General features: G+C 38.9%; 1 pseudogene; it reads right to left on the minus strand.

The window, feature by feature from the left end:
- Positions 1-6,211: 6,211 nt before the first annotated feature.
- On the minus strand, positions 6,212-17,995 carry LOC124239611 (sulfotransferase 1C3-like; annotated as a pseudogene).
- Positions 17,996-19,584: the final 1,589 nt, after the last annotated feature.

The raw sequence follows: 19,584 nt of genomic DNA on the forward strand, positions 1-19,584 counted from the left end.
TTGAGAAACTTGAGCCCCTATATTCCCTGAAACCCTCTGGGCCTGTAAAACTAGTCTTATTATGGCTCAATTGGGAAAGTAACATCCCTGTTTCAGGGGGAAAGGGATTATTCACCAAGAGTGTTGCAGGACCAGGTGCTGATGGATGATACTTGGGAGTGGATATTAAGTATTCTTGACTAGAGCCAGGGTGGGCAGGATAAACTGGAAAGGGTTCATTTGTGGGGACTCTCTCCCCTGATTCACAATTTAACATCCTGGCCAGGTGGTCTGTAGTCAATCTTATTCTGCTGGTGCTGCTGCTGAGATGGCCCCTTATAGCTTGTGCAAAATGACGTCCTACAGCAGTGTCTCGCAACATTACCACTATTGACATTTTAAGCTGAGTATTTTTGTTGCTGTTGGAGGTGGGAGGCTGTCCCATGCATTGTAGGAGGTTTAGTGGCATCCTTGGCCTTTACCCACTGGATGCCAACAGTATCCCCTCAGTAGCGATGATCAAAAATGTTTCCAGACATTATCAAATGTTCCTAGGGGGCAGAGGGTGGCAAAATCACTCTCAGTTAAGAATTAGTGTTTTAGAGGAAGAGTAAGATATTCTTTCTTTCTGTAGAAGAAAAAGATGCTGTGTGGAGCTTCTGGCAAGTCCCACTAAGAGATCCACAGTGTGGACTCCTAAGGTGCTGGAGCAAGACTATGTTGTTTGTAACAGAGAACTGCTGACCACTTGAAAACCAGCCCCTGGCATAGTACTCAGTGGTAGCAGAGATTAAGCACAAGACCATGAGACATCAAGTGACTATGAAGGCAGAGCTGCTCATGATGAGCTGGGTATTGTCAGACCCATCAAATGATAAAGTTGCATAAGCAGCAATCCATCATATATTAGAAATGAACATTTGGGGTCAGACTTGAGCAGATCTAGAAGGCCTCCACTTCATGAATAGCTTCTCAACTTTCCTCTATTGTATCAACATCTCTCTTTCAGCTCACACTTATAGTCTTGTGAGAAGTTCCATATGACCAGCTGACAGAGAAGGAAAAATGTGTGTCAAGAATGGATTCACAGCCTGTGTGTTCTATATGTTGGTGAGATCCAATAACAGACTGTTCCAATATTATTGGGGTGGTGCTGAAGAGAGTGACGAGATTAAGACCTCTCAGTGAGCAGAGCTTTGAGAAGTACATCTGGTCATCATCTCTGTATGGAGTGAAAAATGGCCTAAATTGAGGATATTCATGGACTTCTGGGCAGGAGAAAATGGGCTAATTATTGACCAATGTCCTGGAAATCACAAGATTAATATATTGGCAACATGGAGATCTGGAGGAGAGCAATGTAGATGGACCTATAGGAGTGGGGATAAAGTGTGTGGATCTTTGTGTCTCACACCAATGCCTGCCAAAAAGGAAGCACTGAACAACCACGTAGATGAAACAACTCTTCATTTGAGGAAAGCTAGATTCTCTCCTTAGCCATCATAGTGTTTACATGGGCTCCCCACCAGGAAGACTGATCTAGTTGTTGAATAGCTGATCTTTCAGCAGCAAAGAATGATGCTGACCCTTTGATTATGGTACCGTCCCTTGAGGAAACCAACCAGACACATGACAGCTGGTTGATTATGTTGTTAGTCCGTTTGGAAAGGGCAGCAATTGCCTTTCCTGTCTGCAGTACCTTGGCCAATTCCACAATCTGAGGTCCCACCAAGTTATCATCATGGGATCCAACATAATATCACCTTCCCCCCAAGGGTCCACTTTATAGCAAAGGAAGTGGGACAATGTGCTCAAAATGATGAGACCCACTGGTCACATCCTATAACACTTGACCCAGAAGTGGCTGACTTGAAGGAACATAGAATGAACTCTTAAAGTTTTACCTAAAATGCCAGCTTAGAGATGACACTCTACAGGTTTCAGGGGCTGTACTTCAAGATATAGTGTGTTCTTTAAACAAATGGCCATTATATGGTGCTATGTCTATGTCAGGAAGAGTACAGGAGACCAGGGGAAGTAGGAAGTAAGTGTGACCAACTCATCATTTCTCCCCGTGACACATCTGAGGAATTTTTGCTTGGTGACCCCACCTCCCCCTACTTAAAGCTTTGCTGGACCAGAGGTCCTGGTTCTCAGGGGAGGAATACCTCTAACAAGAGACTCAGAAATTGTTCAACTAAATTTGAAATTATGTTTACTGCCTGGTCAATTTTGCCTCTTCATGCCTGTGGAATAGCAGCCAAAAAGAAGTTCATATGTTGCCAGGGATAATTGGCTCTGATTGCTATGAGGAGACAGAGTTGGTGCCACATAATGGGGCAGGGAGGAGTATGTCTGGAGCTTGGGAGATTCACTGAGGCTCCTCTTGGTGCCTCCCTTTCTAGAATTAACCATAAATAGATAATTGTAAAAACCACAGTGGGACAAAGGCGGGGTAACCAGGGAGCTCAGACTCTTCAGGAATGAAAGTCTGTGTTATCCTCCTGCAAATAACCCAGACCGGCAGAAATACCAGTCGAGGTTAAGGGAGATCTAAGGAGAAATAGAGGAGAGAGATGATGAACGTACATCAAGGCCTCAGGCCAATTTGCAGCAGCAGAAGTTATAACTTGTTCTCCTTTGTAAGATTTTTCTTTTTTTTTATGCTTTAGAAATTGCTACTGACCTTGAAGAAGTAGGAGACAAGGTGAATTTAACTCTGGGTGCAAGTGCACGTGAGTGATGAAGAGGGGGCTGTAGTGGACACTGGCGAGTGCCCACTGTTCAGTGCTCTCCTGATAACTTCCAGACACCAGCATCTGCATCTGTGTGTCTGAGGGCTTTTTCTGGAAAGCTGCTTTGCCTCTACTGGTGGCAGGATGGAAGTGCCCCAGAATTATACTCCCTAGGGGTAGCCCTCAATTAATGACTGGCAGAAGTAAAGCTTCACTCCAGCAGCTTTTAACCTTCCAATGTGAAAGTCCCAAGGCATGTGCTCTGCAGGAGTGACTTCCCTGAAGCCCTTTGTGGTGCTCATTCAGCTGCCCTCTGTGGGGTTGGTTTACCTCTCATTCTCCTGTTCCTTCCCCACTTCTCTGCCGGGGGTCTTCTCATCTCTGGGTAAACCACTTACACTCAAATTCTTGTCTCAGAGTTGGCTTCTGGAGGAGCCCCATTGAAGATATTGATGTACAAATAAAACCTGAGAAAACTAACTGAAAACTGTTAGAAGTAATGAAGGAAGTTGGTAATGTGGTCATTATATGCACACATGCATATATAAAATATACACATATAATTCAATAACTTTCTTTGATGCTAACACTAAAGAAAAAAGAAAATATAAAGAAGGAAAGAAGATCCCTTTCATGACAGCAAGAAAAATAGTAAAAAAATTTAACAAAATATGTTTATATGAATATGAAAAGAATTATTAGAGGAAGGAAATTTTACAAAAGATAAATGTGTAAAATTATATTCTATGTTTCTGGATGTGAAGATTTAATGTAAATAATCAAGAACATAAAAATTATTCTATAAACTGTAATATAATTTCAATCAAGTTGAGATTTCTTTTTTAATTTTGAGAAATATTCTAAAATTCATATGAAAGAATAATTTTTTAAACTATGTAAAAATCAACTTGAAAAAGGAAAATAAAGGAAGTGGGGATCTTACTCTATCTGAGGTTGGCACTGACGTAGATAAGTAGCTGAGTGGGAGACAATATACGTATTCATAGCTTTGGGAATAATGAAGGTAGAGTCCCAAATTGGTGGGAAATAATGTGTTATTTGATTAATGTTGCTGGGGAAATTGGAAAAGAAATTGAGTTAGCTCTGCATGTCATACTATATATGATTACAGGTTGATTTAAGATTTAAACCACAAACATCCCTAGAATGATGAATGCCTTCTTACTCTTGAAATGAATAACAAAATCCATAAAAGAAAATAATTGTAAGATTTGATTGCAAAACCTACCAACTTGAGAAAAGAGAAAATCATCTGCTTGATAAAATATAGCATAAACAACGAAGGGGGGCAAATTAAATATATATATTCATACACAAATATATAATGTATAAACATATCCATACTTTATAAACCAGTAAGAAAAAAGACGATCACCTCAAAAGAGTAGAAGCAACAGCTAAGAACAAGCAAATCTCTCTCACACACACACAAACACAAACACACACTAAAGGATGAATTGTATATAATGGCACTAACAAACACATGAAAGAAAAATGAGAAAAATCTTTTGGCTATCAGATCAGCAAACCTTAGATAGCAATGATAATGCCTATCGCAGGGAAAGCCATGAGAAACCTGGTACTGAGACGCTCCTGCTGGGAGGGTCCACTGGGGAAACCTCTATGGGAGGCGATCTGGTGCTATCTGTGTATCAGCTGTGCCAGGTCTCAATGAGCCAGTAACCAAGACATGGCTCTGAGGGATCAAGAGGAGCTCAAACTTTCAATGTGGAAATACATGGCCGCTTTATCCTGACTCTCTATGCACTTTCCTCAAGGGGTTCTCGACTCTTTCCCAATTCTTAGCTCTATATTGTCAATATGCCCTGCTCCAAATTCATCAGCCCCGGTTATACAACAGGAACCTCAGCACTGTGCCCTTAATGCCTGCAGGGGTGTGTGGATATAATCCATTCTTCAATGTAAAACAACCTTTGTAGTTGTTGGTCATGAATATGCAAGGAGTCCAAAGGGTGAGGCAGGAAATGTCTTCATTTACACCATTCAATTGCTTTTCAATTAACAGAGAATAATTTCTGAGTAGGAAAATAGGGTTCACTTTTCGTGTGGTCTCTATCCTTCTCTTCTGAGGTCTGCTTTAGATGTGGACCCCGCCTGGGTCCCCAGGGATCTTTGTTCATTATGTCTTCTCAATTCTCAAATTTCAAAGCACACTGGTCCTGTGAACCAGCCTTTAGGCCTATTGCCAATTCACTGGTGACCAATGAGTCTCTTTCATTTTTACTGCACCTTTAAGGAGTAATAGTGGCAATCTCCCCTCTGAGGGGCATATTTCAGGGGGTTGGGTTATAGGGCTGGATAGAGGCAGAATGGTGATGGCTGATGGGGAAACTTAACCCAGGGCCACCTTTCATCATCTCTTCTTCCTTACAGCAGTCTGTAGGGACTACCTGCTTTTCTTTCTTATTTAAAGTTGTCATCAAAGTTTGCTAGAGGATGGGATGATATCTCCCCAGGCTCCTTTGGCCTGGAATGTGGGGGAACACAGCACTGCTTTTTCACTGCAATCAGGTGGGAACAATAATCATGACCATGCAGAGGTTACTTTGTTCTGCACCTTAGGATCTCTGTATATTGCTCCTGATTACCTTTTGAGATGCTAATTGAAAAGTCTTTTTAGATTTCTCTAATTTTACTTCTGAGTTTAAAACTCTTCAAATTCTTCCTTTCTTTTGACGCTCTCCTGGCACTTTAGGGGGCATGTGTAGCTCTTGTCTCCATTGGGCCAGTCATCTCTCTGAGGCCTTCTGCCCAGATGGCAGCCCGCATATCAATAGAATCTCTTAGTGGCATCTCCTCAAATAACACAATATTACTTCGTCACACAAAAAGTCAGCTGTTCATTGGAGCATAGTTGAAACACTAAATTTATGATAAATCTGAGAATATAATTATTGTGAGAGTGATGCAAAATAGACTAAGTATTAAGAGAAATGGCAGTGCACAGTCAGGGTGCTTTTATCCCAGATCTCAGCTTCCAGATCAGAACCAATAAGCGATTGTTATTTGTATCAAGGAAAGATTTTACAGTTCTTCACTGCATGGTTTCTTTAATTTGAGCTCTTTTGCTTAAAAAAAATCAAATTTTAGAAAAGTAAAAATTTTTCTGCTTTCCTGTTGACTTATTTTTTTTATTTCAGAGGCAATTTATTTATGTATCTTTCTGTCTAGATAAATCATGATTCTGAAACCTACTTATTAGCTCTTCTCTCTTGCAAGTTAATTATTTATACATAAATACCATCAGGAGTGCTAAAAGCTCCACACCTATGCATTGGGACTCAGAATACCTATCTCTTATTTTATTGTGAAATCTACATTAGATTGCACATGTGAATGCATCATACAATTGTTTGTTCTCACTTTGTTATGCACAATAAAAAATACCTATATTTTAAAAAATTCTCATGATGCTCATCCACTGATCTCTACTCTTCTTATTTTATTGGCTCGAGTGGAGGTCTGTTGATATTTTAAGTTGTGTTTTAGTATTGTAGCAGACTAGCTAAGCCCCTGGTGGACAGAGACTGAATGCTAATAAGCTTTACATTCGGTCCATACTTCCCCACCCAATATATTAAAAGGCAGTGTATTTGGCATAGTTTCCTATTTTCTTTCTTCTCAGATCTCTCTCCAGAAGGTCAGCGTGGTCCCTGACATCTTCTTATAATGCTCAGCAAATTTCTCATTCATGGCCAGGGTCAAATGATTCTTCCAGTCTCCAGGCATGCCTGAAGGAGAGCAAAGAAATTCACAATCCCTCAGCCCCACTCAGCCTGAGCTTCCCACCACATGGCACAAGGCACATCCTTGCTCCCTTCTTCAAATTCTGCAGGTCCCATGGAGGTGCCCTACCTGGGCCATTTTGCTCTATTTCCTATCCACTATTGACTCTGATGCCACCCAACTCAAAGTCCACAATTGGTTACTCCCTCAGAGACAAAGAAATGTCTTACAAGGTGGCATTGCTTTTTAAACTTTTGCTGTTGGGCGAAATTTAATACAGTTAATTCCTCACAGGTAACATTTAGACAACCATGATTTTCTGCAAACTGTTGTAGCTTGGCAATCCAACCAAGGAAGAATTAACTAATTGGTCCTCTAAATTCACCTAGTGCTTTATTTCTAGTGGTTTCTTACCCCTTTGCAAGCCAACTAACTCAAAGTGCTCGATAAAACTATGGAATTCTTGATTCTAACTCACAACCAGTGAATTAGAATCCTTAAACAGGGATTATGGGTTTTCAAAGGTGATTTTGATTTAGTCAGGTCGATTGGTATTTGGGACCCACTAGTATAGTCTCCCCTTTACCCTTGATAAGAAATTTTCACATATTGAGTTATAAGGGATACGTATTCTGGTTTAAACCTGATTCGGCCTGAACTAAAGAAGCCTTACTTAGGGCCTGTAGCATACATTGTACATCTGCTTTAACCATTAAAGATATGGAATCATTAAATATCACCTCAAAGTAAAAGAATGCACTCTTTGAAGATAAGAATGCGTACTTCCTTTCCTCCAACGCCAGTGTCAGTACTCCTGAAGATAAGTTTCCTTTCCCCAATATCAGGGTCACGTTGACCTACTAACCGGTAACTAAATCTCTTTGAAACTTCGATGAATATGTATCATTTGTGTGTTTAATGTATGTTCTTTGTTCTAAAAAAGTATAAAAGTGTACTGAAAACCATGCTTCTCTGGAACACTTTCTTCCTTTGTGGAGACTGCCTTCCTGGGCTAGTCCTCAGCTTGACTCAAGTAAATCTCATCTTATCTCTTTTATCTATAGAATGGTCATTGTTATTTGCATGGGCCCTCTCTTATCTTGAACTTCATGCATCTGTTTCTCAATCTATTAATCTGTTAATAAACTGTTTATTTCTACCTATAAACTGTTAATCTCTCTTTTTTTTTAAGATGGGCACCTGAGCTAACATCTGTTCCCAATCTTCTTTTCTTCGTCTTCTTCTTCTTCTTCTTCTCTCCAAAACCCCAGTACATAGTTGTATATTCTGGTTGTGAGTGCCTCTGGTTGTGCTATGTGGGATGCCACCTCAACATGGGTTGATGAGCGGTGCCATGTCTGTGCCCAGGATCCAAACCAAGAAAACCCTGGGCCACTGAAGCTGAGCGTGTGAACTTAACCACTTGACCACAGGGCTGGTCCCTAAACTGTTAATCTCTTGAGGACAGAAAGAGTGTCTCACTCATTCATTTATGCATTCATTTGCTCACTCATTCAGCAGACATTTACTGAGTTCCTATGATATATGAGGCATATGCTAAGTACTAGTGGAACAAAACTGAACACAACACTCCCTTCTGGACAATCCATTGTCTCACTGTGGAGACAGACATGAAAATAAATAGTTACAGAGCTATGTACTAGGTGCTAAACTAGAGCTCTGAACAAAAGCAATGATGGACCACACCTGTTCAGAGGATGCAAGAGACTTTAGAGGAGAGATTATGCTTGAGCTGGGGTTTTATATTCATGAAGGACAGAAGTTCTCAAAGTGGCCAGGATCATCAACGTCACTTGTGATCCTGTTAGAAAGGCAAATTCTTGGGCCCCCCTCATACCTACTGAGTCAGAATCTCTGGTGTGGGCCCAGAAGTCAGTGTTTTCACAAGTCCTCCAGGGAACTCTGATGGATGCTCAAGTTTGAGAAGCATTGGCCCAGGCTTTTGCCAAATGGGCAGGGTGAAAAGGAGTAGAGATTCTTAATTTGATTTTGTGGAGGATCAGAATTTGCCACTCCAAAAAGTTTCTCTCTGGCTTGATTATATTTAAGAACAAAGACTGAGAAAGAAACTTTGACCTTCCCCCTAACTGCCTAAAAAAATTTAAGGTAGAAGGCCTTTTCCAGGAGGCCACCAATACCATAAGATAACTATAGTATAATAAAAACTAGGTGTGGTAGACAGGGAGGAACCTAGCAAGGGCCAATTAAATCAAAGTTCTCCACATGTCCCTTTGTTTTTGCAAAGTATGACAAACCTTTGTTTACCAAATATTTGCTTTTCCATCTCCATGTGAATTGCCTTCCTCTCCTTCGAAGTCCCAAATCACTACCCTCCACATCTTCCTTTGACTTTAGCTGAAGATGGTATTTAAGGTGGTGGCTTTAGCCATCTTGGTGAGTTACTCAGTTTTCCTCAGTTTTCTCCTGTCATTCTGTCTCACCACAACTTAATTCTTAGACTAGCCAGAAGAACCTAGAGGCTAGAGGAATTGTTGTTCCTCCCCTACAATTGAAATATATCACTTTTTCCTGGAAATTAAGCTTAAAATTATTTTGGCTTATAGGGCAGAATATATTATAGAATCGAGTTAAATAAAAGAAATGTCCCCAACCTTTCCTCAAGAATTTTGAGATAGTGTCGTCACATATGTGGGAAGGGAGAGCATGGGCTTTTCTTTCATTACATCAAATGAGGTATGGTGGATGATCTTATTTATAATGTCCTCCAACAAGGTTTTCTCCAAGAATTCCAAAAGCTTGTGGATCTCAGGTTTTGAATTCTGACCATAGAGGAAAACAGCTTTATGAGGAGGGGAAAAAGAAGAGCTTGGCCAATTTAAAAGACACATTTTTGCATAAAGTGTAATTGTCAGGAGGCTTTGCTGAGTCTGACCAACGACACTCAGTGTACTTACCTTTTCTGCATCTTTGTAGAAGAGGTAGAGGACCCAGTGCTTGCTCTGTGCTACCTACGACCCTTTCACATGGTCGCACCAGGAGCCGTGAGCCTCTAGAAGAGGAGGAGCACTGTTAGTTCTCAGTACCAGGGCCAAACCCAAAGAAATGAGGCAACTTACCATTCCTTTGGAATAAGCTTCTTGAACTTTTATTCAGCTTATTTAGTGAAGGGGAGGTAGTTTTCTACTAATAAAAGTTATATCAATCTTTACAGTTTAAAGCAGAGATTTATAATATATATATTTACTGTATGTGACTTTACCCACGTAGACCATTTCTTGGGACTCACCTTAAATCATTTCGGTAATAAAATATTTCACCTTGTGAAAAATCAGCATAAGTGGAGCCATTTTGAAATAGAGCCAGAGTAGTCATTTCAGAGGAACTGCATGCACGTCTTACTCCTTGAACCTTTGGACTGTTTGAGCTGGGCCAGACCTTTGGGCTGGGCCAAACTAACATTGTCTTCCAAACAACTGTTTGTAAAGTTCACAGGAAAGCAGGCATCCTGCCCACAAAGACAGATGACTATCTGCTCTCTTTCTGTAGATCCAGATGGTAAGCAGCCATGTATAGCTAAAGAATAACCTAGCTTAAATTGACAAATAATAATGTACACCTGAAATTACACAATGTTATAAACCATTAGGATCTCAATAAAATAATTGAAAAGAAAAGAATAACCTAGTTTATTAACACCTCTAGAAGATTTTTTTCCCTCTTCCTCTTCTTTTCAAGGAATTACCCCTTTCCTTTTCCCATAAAAACCCTCCTATTTCACCCTGTAATTGGGACACTATTTGGGTTTCTCCCGGAATTTGTGTTCACCAGATTGCAATTCTTTGATCCCAAATAAACACTTTGTCCCTTAAACTGGTTTCTGTTTTTGTAGGATGATAAAGTGTTCCTGGTAAACAGTGTTTAGTTCCAGATTCAACGACTGACTCAGGTAGCTCAGTCTTAGAGCTTGGGTCCTCCTGCTGTGCTCCCCTCATACCTGTGCTATGCATTTTGCAAGTGCATAATCAGAAAGAGATGCAACAACAGCAGAGAGAAAGGTACCATTGAGGGGAAGTTAAGGGCTTTGCCTACTTGGGAAACAAGGGATTGATTTTCTTTTACCAATTTCATCAATTTTCATTCATTCACAGGGAAATGAATGGAAACCCTAGTTAGCTAATACTGTATTTTCAGGTCATGGCAGTGATATTTTAGTGTCCCCGATAGATTGGCACATATGGCAGCTTCCTGATTTTGGTTCTGGGCATGGTTGTAAAAACTATGTTAGCATTTTATATATATAGTATATTACATAAAGTGTATATATAATGGTATATAAGTAATTATAAAAGTAATCTTTATTGAGTCTTTGCTTTGTTGCAAGCATGATGCAAAGTGGACATAAAGTTTTGTCTGAAGGATGGTAAGAAATATTGTTCAGAGGTGAAAAGTCCACAGAGCAAGTAGGCAAGTGAGTGAAATGTTCTCTTCTGAATGAAGATGATCAGGGATGTATGTTTGTAGTTGACTTGAACCCTGACATGTATCATGCTGACTGATACATATGTCAAAGTTCTCCAAAGAAATAGAACCAATGGGAGATTTTATATACAAATGATCTGTTCTAAAGAATTGGTTTCCCCAATTGTGGGGGCTGGAAATTTTCAAATTCATAGTGCAGGCTGGCAGGCTGGAAACTCAGGTAGGATTTGATGTTACAGTCTTGAGGCAGAATTCCTTCTTTTCTGGGAAATCCGTTTTCGCTCCTAGGCCTTCAGTTGTTTGGATGAGGCCCATCCATGTTGTTGAGGGGTAACCTTCTTAAAGTCACCTGATGAGGATGTTAATTAGATCTGCAAAATACCTTCACAGAAATATCTAGATTGGTGTTTGATTGAATAACTGGGTACGACAGACAAGTCAAGCTGACACATAAAACTATCACAACATGAGATTTGAGAAGAATCATAAGAGAAGCCTGGGATCCTTCTCTCTCCTATGCTTCCTCCTACTTTGCCTACTCTCAAAAATTCTCTCATAAATATTGGGAAATCCATTCAGTTGGAGTCTTATCTAGATTTGTAATTTTTCTTATCATTAGCTGTCTCTCCTCTTTTATCTCATTTGTTTCTGAAGAAGTTGTTCTGACAGAGTCCTCTGTCTTGATTCACTTGAGTGACATACTTGATGGGGATTCTTTTTTATTGGTTTTTCCATAGACTTCTGTTTTATCCAAATTGTGTTGAGGAATTCATTTTATTTTGATCTTTTTCTTTTCTGAAGAGAATATGAATGCTGGTCAGACTTGGCTATAATGAATTCATGGGGGCAATGCAAAATGCTTCCTGATTTGGGAATTTAACTAAACTTGACCGAATAAATGGGTTGTCAGTAAGAACTCTGAAATATTGGTATCCTGACTTGTTGGCAATATCTTATTTTTGTCCTTGCCCTCTCTGTTTACCAGGAAGAGCTATTAAGGACCTACTTTCTGCTTGGAGGCAGCTCTTTGCTCAGTAAACTGGTAGATGCTGGCTTAGGGAAAGTCAGATTGCCCCAGGACTGGGACCACTTGACATCACAAAGCAGTCATTTCATTCATGGGAACTCTAATTATTTGAGGAACATTCATTATGCGGAGCAGCCATGATGTAACTTTCATCTATTTGTCTGAGTTCTTCCCACCCCAATATGAAATATAATGACGTAATCTTGTTTCTAAATTAAAGCTCCATGTAAAGGAGGTCAAGACAATCTTCACATCCTAAATTGCCCCATAACACTTTAGTCTCTTCTTCTGTCTACACATTACTGTTTTCTTGAGATCTCTTCTTTTGTCAAGGTTTTGAGATCCTTATCAGTCTGGTTTGACATACGGTCAATTCTACTTGGTTGGTTTTTTGACAGGTGAACCTAAAGGGTTCAGTAGTGTCCTAAGCTGTGATCTCAGTAAGATCTACTAAGATGTGACCTCATTACTGAAGATGAGGGGCCACAACTACTAATTCTAATTAGAAGGCCCTTCTAGAGAAGACATCTAAGATTGTACATTATGGTGTATGGGAACGGCACCCTCTGCAATTATGCGGTGCACAACTTTTATGGCTGTACACAGTGGCACTGCAGCCCAATAACACAGTAAGATAAAATTAGCATGAAGTGATCCTATTCCTTCAGCTGCCCTAGGTCTTTCTGTATGAAATGTCTCCTCTTTCCCTTATTGTTCCTTATTGTCAGTTTTTGAAATCCAAGTTAAGATTTGGATACTTTTACCTTTGTCCCTACAGTTATACCCTAATATGTGCTCAACTTATATTTATATCCACTTTTGGAAAAAAAAATCTTCTACCTGTCTTTCCCAGTCTCCAGATCCCTAAGACAGGACCTGGTCACTCAGGATGGCATTCAGTACCATTCTCTGCCAGAATACCAGAGGCCCTTCTCATGGTTAGAATGTCCTGAAGGGTAGAGTACCCCAAAGTCAGTTTGCACTCACCTTTTCTAGACATGAACTTCTCACAAAATTCGTCCAAGCTCTGAGGATCATGGAATAGGAGGTCATCATGTGAAGGTGTTGTTAGTAAGACACCAGGCAATCCTTGGCACTTCTGGCCAGATAGATAACCTGAAATCAAGGAGAGAGAAGGAAGCCAGAGAAAGAAAAATAATACTGTAGAAGAGTGTTCCAAAACAATGATAACTGCCTCTTATAGGTATATATAATTTTATTGATTTACTACTTAAAAATATTGATTAAATAAACTGAGCCCATTCTTTGACCCTGCTTTGCTGATGGACATGGGGAATACAGAGACAAGGAGAGTGCCCTACCCTTAGAGTAGTCATATGTTATGTAGGAAGATGAACAAAATGTTAGGACAGTACTGTAAATAATGACTGGAATATGATATGCCAAGTACTCACAAGAGGAAAAAGTGACAGGGCATTCCTAGACATTCAGGGAGGGAACCATGAAATGGTAAGTCTCAGGTGTATCTTGACAGGGGAGAAGGAATTTTCCCAGCTTCACAACTGGGAAAGACGTGTGAAGGAGAAAGCATTTTTTGTGCATACGATCTCATTTGACTCCCATAGATGTTAGAGTTGGTAAGGAGAGAAGGGATATTTGCCTCTTTAATTGATGAATTAGCTAAGATTTACAGAATCTGAGTGACTTTACCAATAATACATGGTTAGTACATGATGGGGTCAGGGCCGGAACAGAGAAATTTGGGCATTGAATCCAGAGCTGCTTCATTACATGCACCGTGCCTGTACATATCAGCAAGACTCTCACAGAGGACTGTCTAAGACAGTGTTTCTCAAAGATTAGAATGGTTTTGCTAATATACAATATTTTTCATATTTGGGTTGCTCTTGGCTTTGCCTCAGGAATCTAGGCAAAATAAGGAAAGTGGCATGGCAAGCTGCTGATTGGGAATTTATGATCATTCATTCAACAGATACGCAGCAGACAAGTAAGCTGCTACTACGTGTCAGACTCAGTCCTTTCCTTCAAGGAACTCACAGTCAAGAAGAGGTAAGAACTCACAGACAAGAGAGGCAAGAAAAGAGAAAATTACAATGCAGTGTGATGAATACAATGATGGGACAAACACACCCACACTTATGCCAACATATATAGGTGAAATTTATCCAGCCATGAGTGGTCAAGGGAAGCTCCCAAGAGTAGGTGTTATCTATGCAAATATCTAAAGATAAGTAGGGATTAGCCAAGTAAAGATGGGAGGAGATGCTTGAGTCAGATGAATAGCACATGAAAAGGTCAAGGGTGTGAGGAAACACTGTGTGTTAAAGGACTTACAAGATTTTCAGGATGCTTTTAGCAAGAATGGAGGAGTCTGAAGAGATTGGGCTGCAAATGAAGCAGGGCCCAGGCTGCCAAAGGCCTTGAAAGTCATATAAAGAATTTGGACTTGATCTTCAATCCGTCTGTGGAAAATTTAAAGTAGAGAAATGCCTTAGTCAGATTTGTGTTTTAGAAGGATTACCAACTACAAAGAAGAAAGGCTGGAGGTGGCAAAACAAGAGGCAGGCAGACTAATTGGGAGGCAAAAAAGAACAGTGACCTCTTGGGTACAGGTGGCAGTGTTTTAGTATATTGGATAGGTTAGAAAGATACGAAGGAATTAAGTGGACTTTGTGAGAGAACAAATGTGGAGGCAAGGGAGATAAAAATGATGACAGGTTTTGAATTTGGCCAATTGGGTAGATTATGGACATAGGTGTTAGTGCCTATAAACATAGGTTCCCTATACACCATACAAGAGGGGCCAACTAAAAACTGTAACGCCAGGCTTATGGCAATGAAAGCGTTTTTGTTTCAGGAGATATCAGCTGGGAGACGAGAGTAAGCCCTCAAATTCATCTTGTTTCTTCTTGTCTCCCAGAAAGATGGGAAGCCAGGGGTGTTAAAAGTTTGTGAAGAATGTGGCTTCTTATAGAGAGTGGGGGAAGTTAGTGGCCTTGCTGGTTGGAGCTTTCCCACCAGCCTGCATTCAGCCTTGGGATGCTGTTTGCAGAAAGGAGGAGGAGCTGATAAGGAATCCAGGTGGCTGTCCTTGAGCATGTCTGTCTCCATGGCAGATAGTGGATTCTGGAGCCAGGGAGCGAGGGAATGAGCAGGGAAAGAGTGCTTTCGTTTTAATCCCATATATGCTGGGTTTAATGTAGGGGAACTGATATCAGGGCCGGCATCATAGGGAATCGTTGAAGAGAAGCAAATTCTACACTTTTGCTTCTGAGGCCAGGAGACTATTCTCTAATATTTTGGCTGAGCAAGGCAAAAGTTTTACTTTAAAAAGTGTTTCCCTCTGTTCTAGCTCCCCATCCACTCTGATTTATAACAATACAGATTATTTTGGAGAATTAGAGCAAGGAATTATCATGAAATAGGATCAAACAGAATCTTAGAAAATAGCTGTCTACAGATTCCAAGTTTATGTAATTCCCAATTTTTAAGGACTTTGTCTAGGAAAAATAGCACAATGCGTTTTTGAAAATATCTTCAATTGCATAATTTATATCACCAAGTTAAGAGAAGTTTGAAAAGTCAGCTCTTTTTACCTCACAGTTTTGTTTCCAGCAAGATGGTGTCATTAGGCGTGAAGGAGGGAGAGTTTTTAACACTCGTGTTGAAGGCATATCAAGAGCTATCTCCAAATCTAGAAAAACAATTCATATTCTTCATTTATTCTTGTTACTCTTGGAAAATCCTTGAATTTACATTTGTGTCTTATTCTAAAGAGTGATTTTATTTTATATTTTTCCCTAGGAGACAATTGAGACAATAGCTGTACATTCAGAAGGACGCATAAAGCATCCCTTCCTTCCTATTCTTCAAGCTTTTCTTTGTTTCATCTTATTCTTTGGACTCAGACTTTCAGGAAAGTTCATTAGCTCCCTCAACGAATTCTTTTAATGTCCATAACATACACCCCTCCTCTTTTTCCTCCTTCTCCCTCTCTTTTTTAAGAAATCATTCCCATTCGTTTACAATAGCTTAAAATTAATGTCTGACTCTTCCACAGATCTGAACACAGGGAAACTTTTCAATATTGCTGTATAATACTCACCAGGTTCTTAGTTATAGAGAAATAATTCAGTGAAGGGGTGTCTTTCAGTAGAAAGATGCAGCTTGGTTGCATTTTGCCTCATCACCATCATTTTGAATCATGTCTAGAATTTCCTGAATCCACGTTGTACTTGAAGATATTAGAAACAGTTCTTTAATTTTAGTCAGCTGGGTGTTCATCCTAAGTATTTAAATATTTTGAAGAAAGACAACAATATGAGAATAATTAGACATTAGAGTAATGTTGTAGAGGCAAAAGGGAGCCATTCTGTTATACCTCTCCTTAGGTAGGAGGTGGTCACAAAATTTCATGTGGGAGGACTTGGAGAAACGTTTTCACCTTTTTTTGCAAAAAATTTTAAACTTACGGAGACTTGAAAACATAACATAAAGAGCACTCCAGATATTCAAATTTTAAAAAACATTTTGCTTTATTGGCTTTAGCCTTTCTCTTATCTAGATCTATCTATCTATCTATCTATCTTTCTATCTTTCTATCTATCTATCTATCTATCATCATCATCATCATCTATTTATCAGCTATCCATCTATCTATCATGCTTGACTGAACCATTTGAAAATAAGTTGCTGATATCAGGATGCTTCATATCGAAATGCTCCAGGAGGCATCTCCCAAAATGGCATTCTCCTATTACATTTTCTATATGTTTCTTATCACATCTAATTTATAATGACTCTTTAAATCATAAAATACTCAGTCTATATTAAATTTTCTATAGTTGTCTAATAATATCATTTATAGTTTTTCTCCCCCCCCTTAGAGTTCATGGATTGTGTTAGTTTTGATGTTCTTTTTTTCCCTCTCAGCCTAGAATTGTCCTCTCATGTTTTTTCTTCATGACTGGTTTTTGAAGAGATCAGTCAGCTGTCTTGAGTATGTCCCACATTCTGGTATTTTTCTCATAGTAAGTTTAACTTGTTCCTCTGTTCCCTATATTGTCTGTAGACTAGAAATAACATCTTGATTAGGCTTGGGTAAAGCATTTTTGGCAAGAAGATTTCTCAGGCGATGCTTTATACTTCAATTTGCATCATGCCCAAAGGTCCATTGTGTCAGATTGTCCCACAGGGAGCCATGCCACTTGTGATCATTTGGTTAAGTAGGTGACTCCCATATCTCCCTTGCAAAGGTGCATATTTCCACTTGCTATTAGGAATTAAACTGTATGGTGACACTTTGGCACCACGTGACTATCCTTTCCCTCAAATTTTATCTAATTCTTTTAGGATTCATTGATGATACTGCCTGAACGAATTTTCTTTTATTTTCTTTTTGAAATACATCAATAGTGTACAAGGGTTCCCTCTTGTCCACACCCTTGCTGACATTTGTTACCTCTTGTCTTTTAAATTTTTTTCCAGCTTTATTGAGATAGAATTGACAAATAAAAGCGTAGTATTATTAAGGTTTACAATGTGATGATTTGATATACATATGTACTGTTAAGTGATTCCCACAATCAAGCCAATTAACACGTCTATCCCTTCACATAATTACCTTCTCTTTGTGGCGACAATGCTTAAGTTCTTCTATTTTGGCAAATTTCAAGTATATAATCCAGTAGAACCCCCTTATTCACAGGGAATGTGTTGGTCCAAGACCCCCAGTGGATGCCTGAAACTGTGGATAGTATCAAACCCTATGTGTACTATGTTTTTCCTATACATGCCTACTATGATAAAGTTTAATTTTTAAATTAGGAACAGAAAGAGATTAACAATAACTAATAATAAAATAGAACAATTATAACAATGTACTGTAATAAAATTTACCATAGATCTTAGTCACCTCCACATATGATTTTTTTCTCTTCATTAGGTTGAGAACGTTCATCTTTTCACATAAAGGCAGCACTTCGTGGCTTCTTGTTGGCATATCTGAATTTCCAGCATCCCTACTCTTGCTCTTTGGGGCCATGATTAAGTAAAATAAGGGTTACATGAACACAAGCCCTGTGATATTGTGACAGTTGATCTGATAACTGAAAGACATCTACTACGTGGCTGGCTAACAGGTACATAGCGCATATGGCATAGATATGCTGGACAAAGGGACGATTGATGTCCCAAGTGGGATGGGGTAGGATGGTGCAAGTTTTCATCACAGTACTCAGAATGGCACTCAATTTAAAACTTATGAATTGCTTATATCTGTAATTTTCAATTTAATATTTCTAGACTGTGGTTGACTGAAACCGTGGAAAACAAAACTATGGATAATAGGAGACTCCTGTACAGTGTTATTAACTATAGTTACCATGCAGCACATTAGATCCTCAGGACTTATTCATCCTATAATTGAAAGATTGTACCCTTTGACCGACATCTCCCTATTTTTCTCATCTCCCAGACCCTGGAAACCACCATTCTACTGTTTGTTTTCATGAATACAACTTTTTTAAAGCTTCCACATATAAGTAATACTATACAGTATTTGTCTTTCTGTCTCTTGCTTATTTCACTTAGCATAATGTCCACTGCCTAAACTAATTGTCATTGTGGGTTGCAAGTTATTAAGTTTCTAATCTCATCGTTTTATCTCTACATATTAGGTAAATCTTATGTAAAGAATTTCCCCCCATTAACTGGGGAAGAAATATATTCCTTTAAATTATTTTCTTTAATTACTCTTTTAGAGTAAGAGATAAATATGTGCCAACTTCAATAGTGGTAAATAAGTTTGTTTTCTTCTTTTTTCTTTTACTTATAGTCTCACAAGTTTTTTGATTGTGGTGAAAATTACATACAAGAGAACAAACTCATTTTAAATGTGTAATTTGATGAATTTTGACAAAGGTGTACACCTGTGTAACCATGACTGCGGTCAAGATTAGAACCTTGCATCTATTTGTAGTCAGTAATCTCCCATCCTCACTTCTGGTCCAGACAACCACTGATCTGTTTACTGTTGCTATAAACTAGTTTTGCACATTCCAGAATTTCATATAAATGGAATCACACAACATGTACTTACGTGTCTGACATCTTTCATGCAACATAATGATTTTGGGATTCATCCACATTGGTGTGTGTATCTGTAGTTTATTCCTTTTTATTGTTGAGAACTCAATTTTATAGACATACTGCAATTTATTTATTCATTTATATGTTGATGGACACTTGGGTTGTTTCCAGTTTTGGCGTATTTTGAATAACGCGTCTATAAACATCTATGTAAATGTATTTGGGTGAACATAGGTTTTTATTTTTCTTGAGTCAATCCCTAGGAGTGGAATTCAGCTTCACCAGTACTTAGTATTTTCATTCTTTTAGCCATTATAATGGGTGTGTATTTCATTGTAGTTTTAATTTATATTTGTGTCATGATTAATTATGTTGAATATCTTTTTCAGTGTTTATTGATCATTAGTAGAGCTGTTTTGGTGAGTTTTTTTCACACTTTTTTACTTTTTATTTTCTTAGTGGAGTTTTTAGAAAATAGAAGTTCTAATTTTGATGAAGTCCAGTTTATCAGTTTTCTTTTATGGTTAGTGGTTTCTATGTTAT

This window comes from Equus quagga, chromosome 5, assembly GCF_021613505.1.
Source record: "Equus quagga isolate Etosha38 chromosome 5, UCLA_HA_Equagga_1.0, whole genome shotgun sequence".
Taxonomy (NCBI): Eukaryota; Metazoa; Chordata; class Mammalia; order Perissodactyla; family Equidae; genus Equus; species Equus quagga.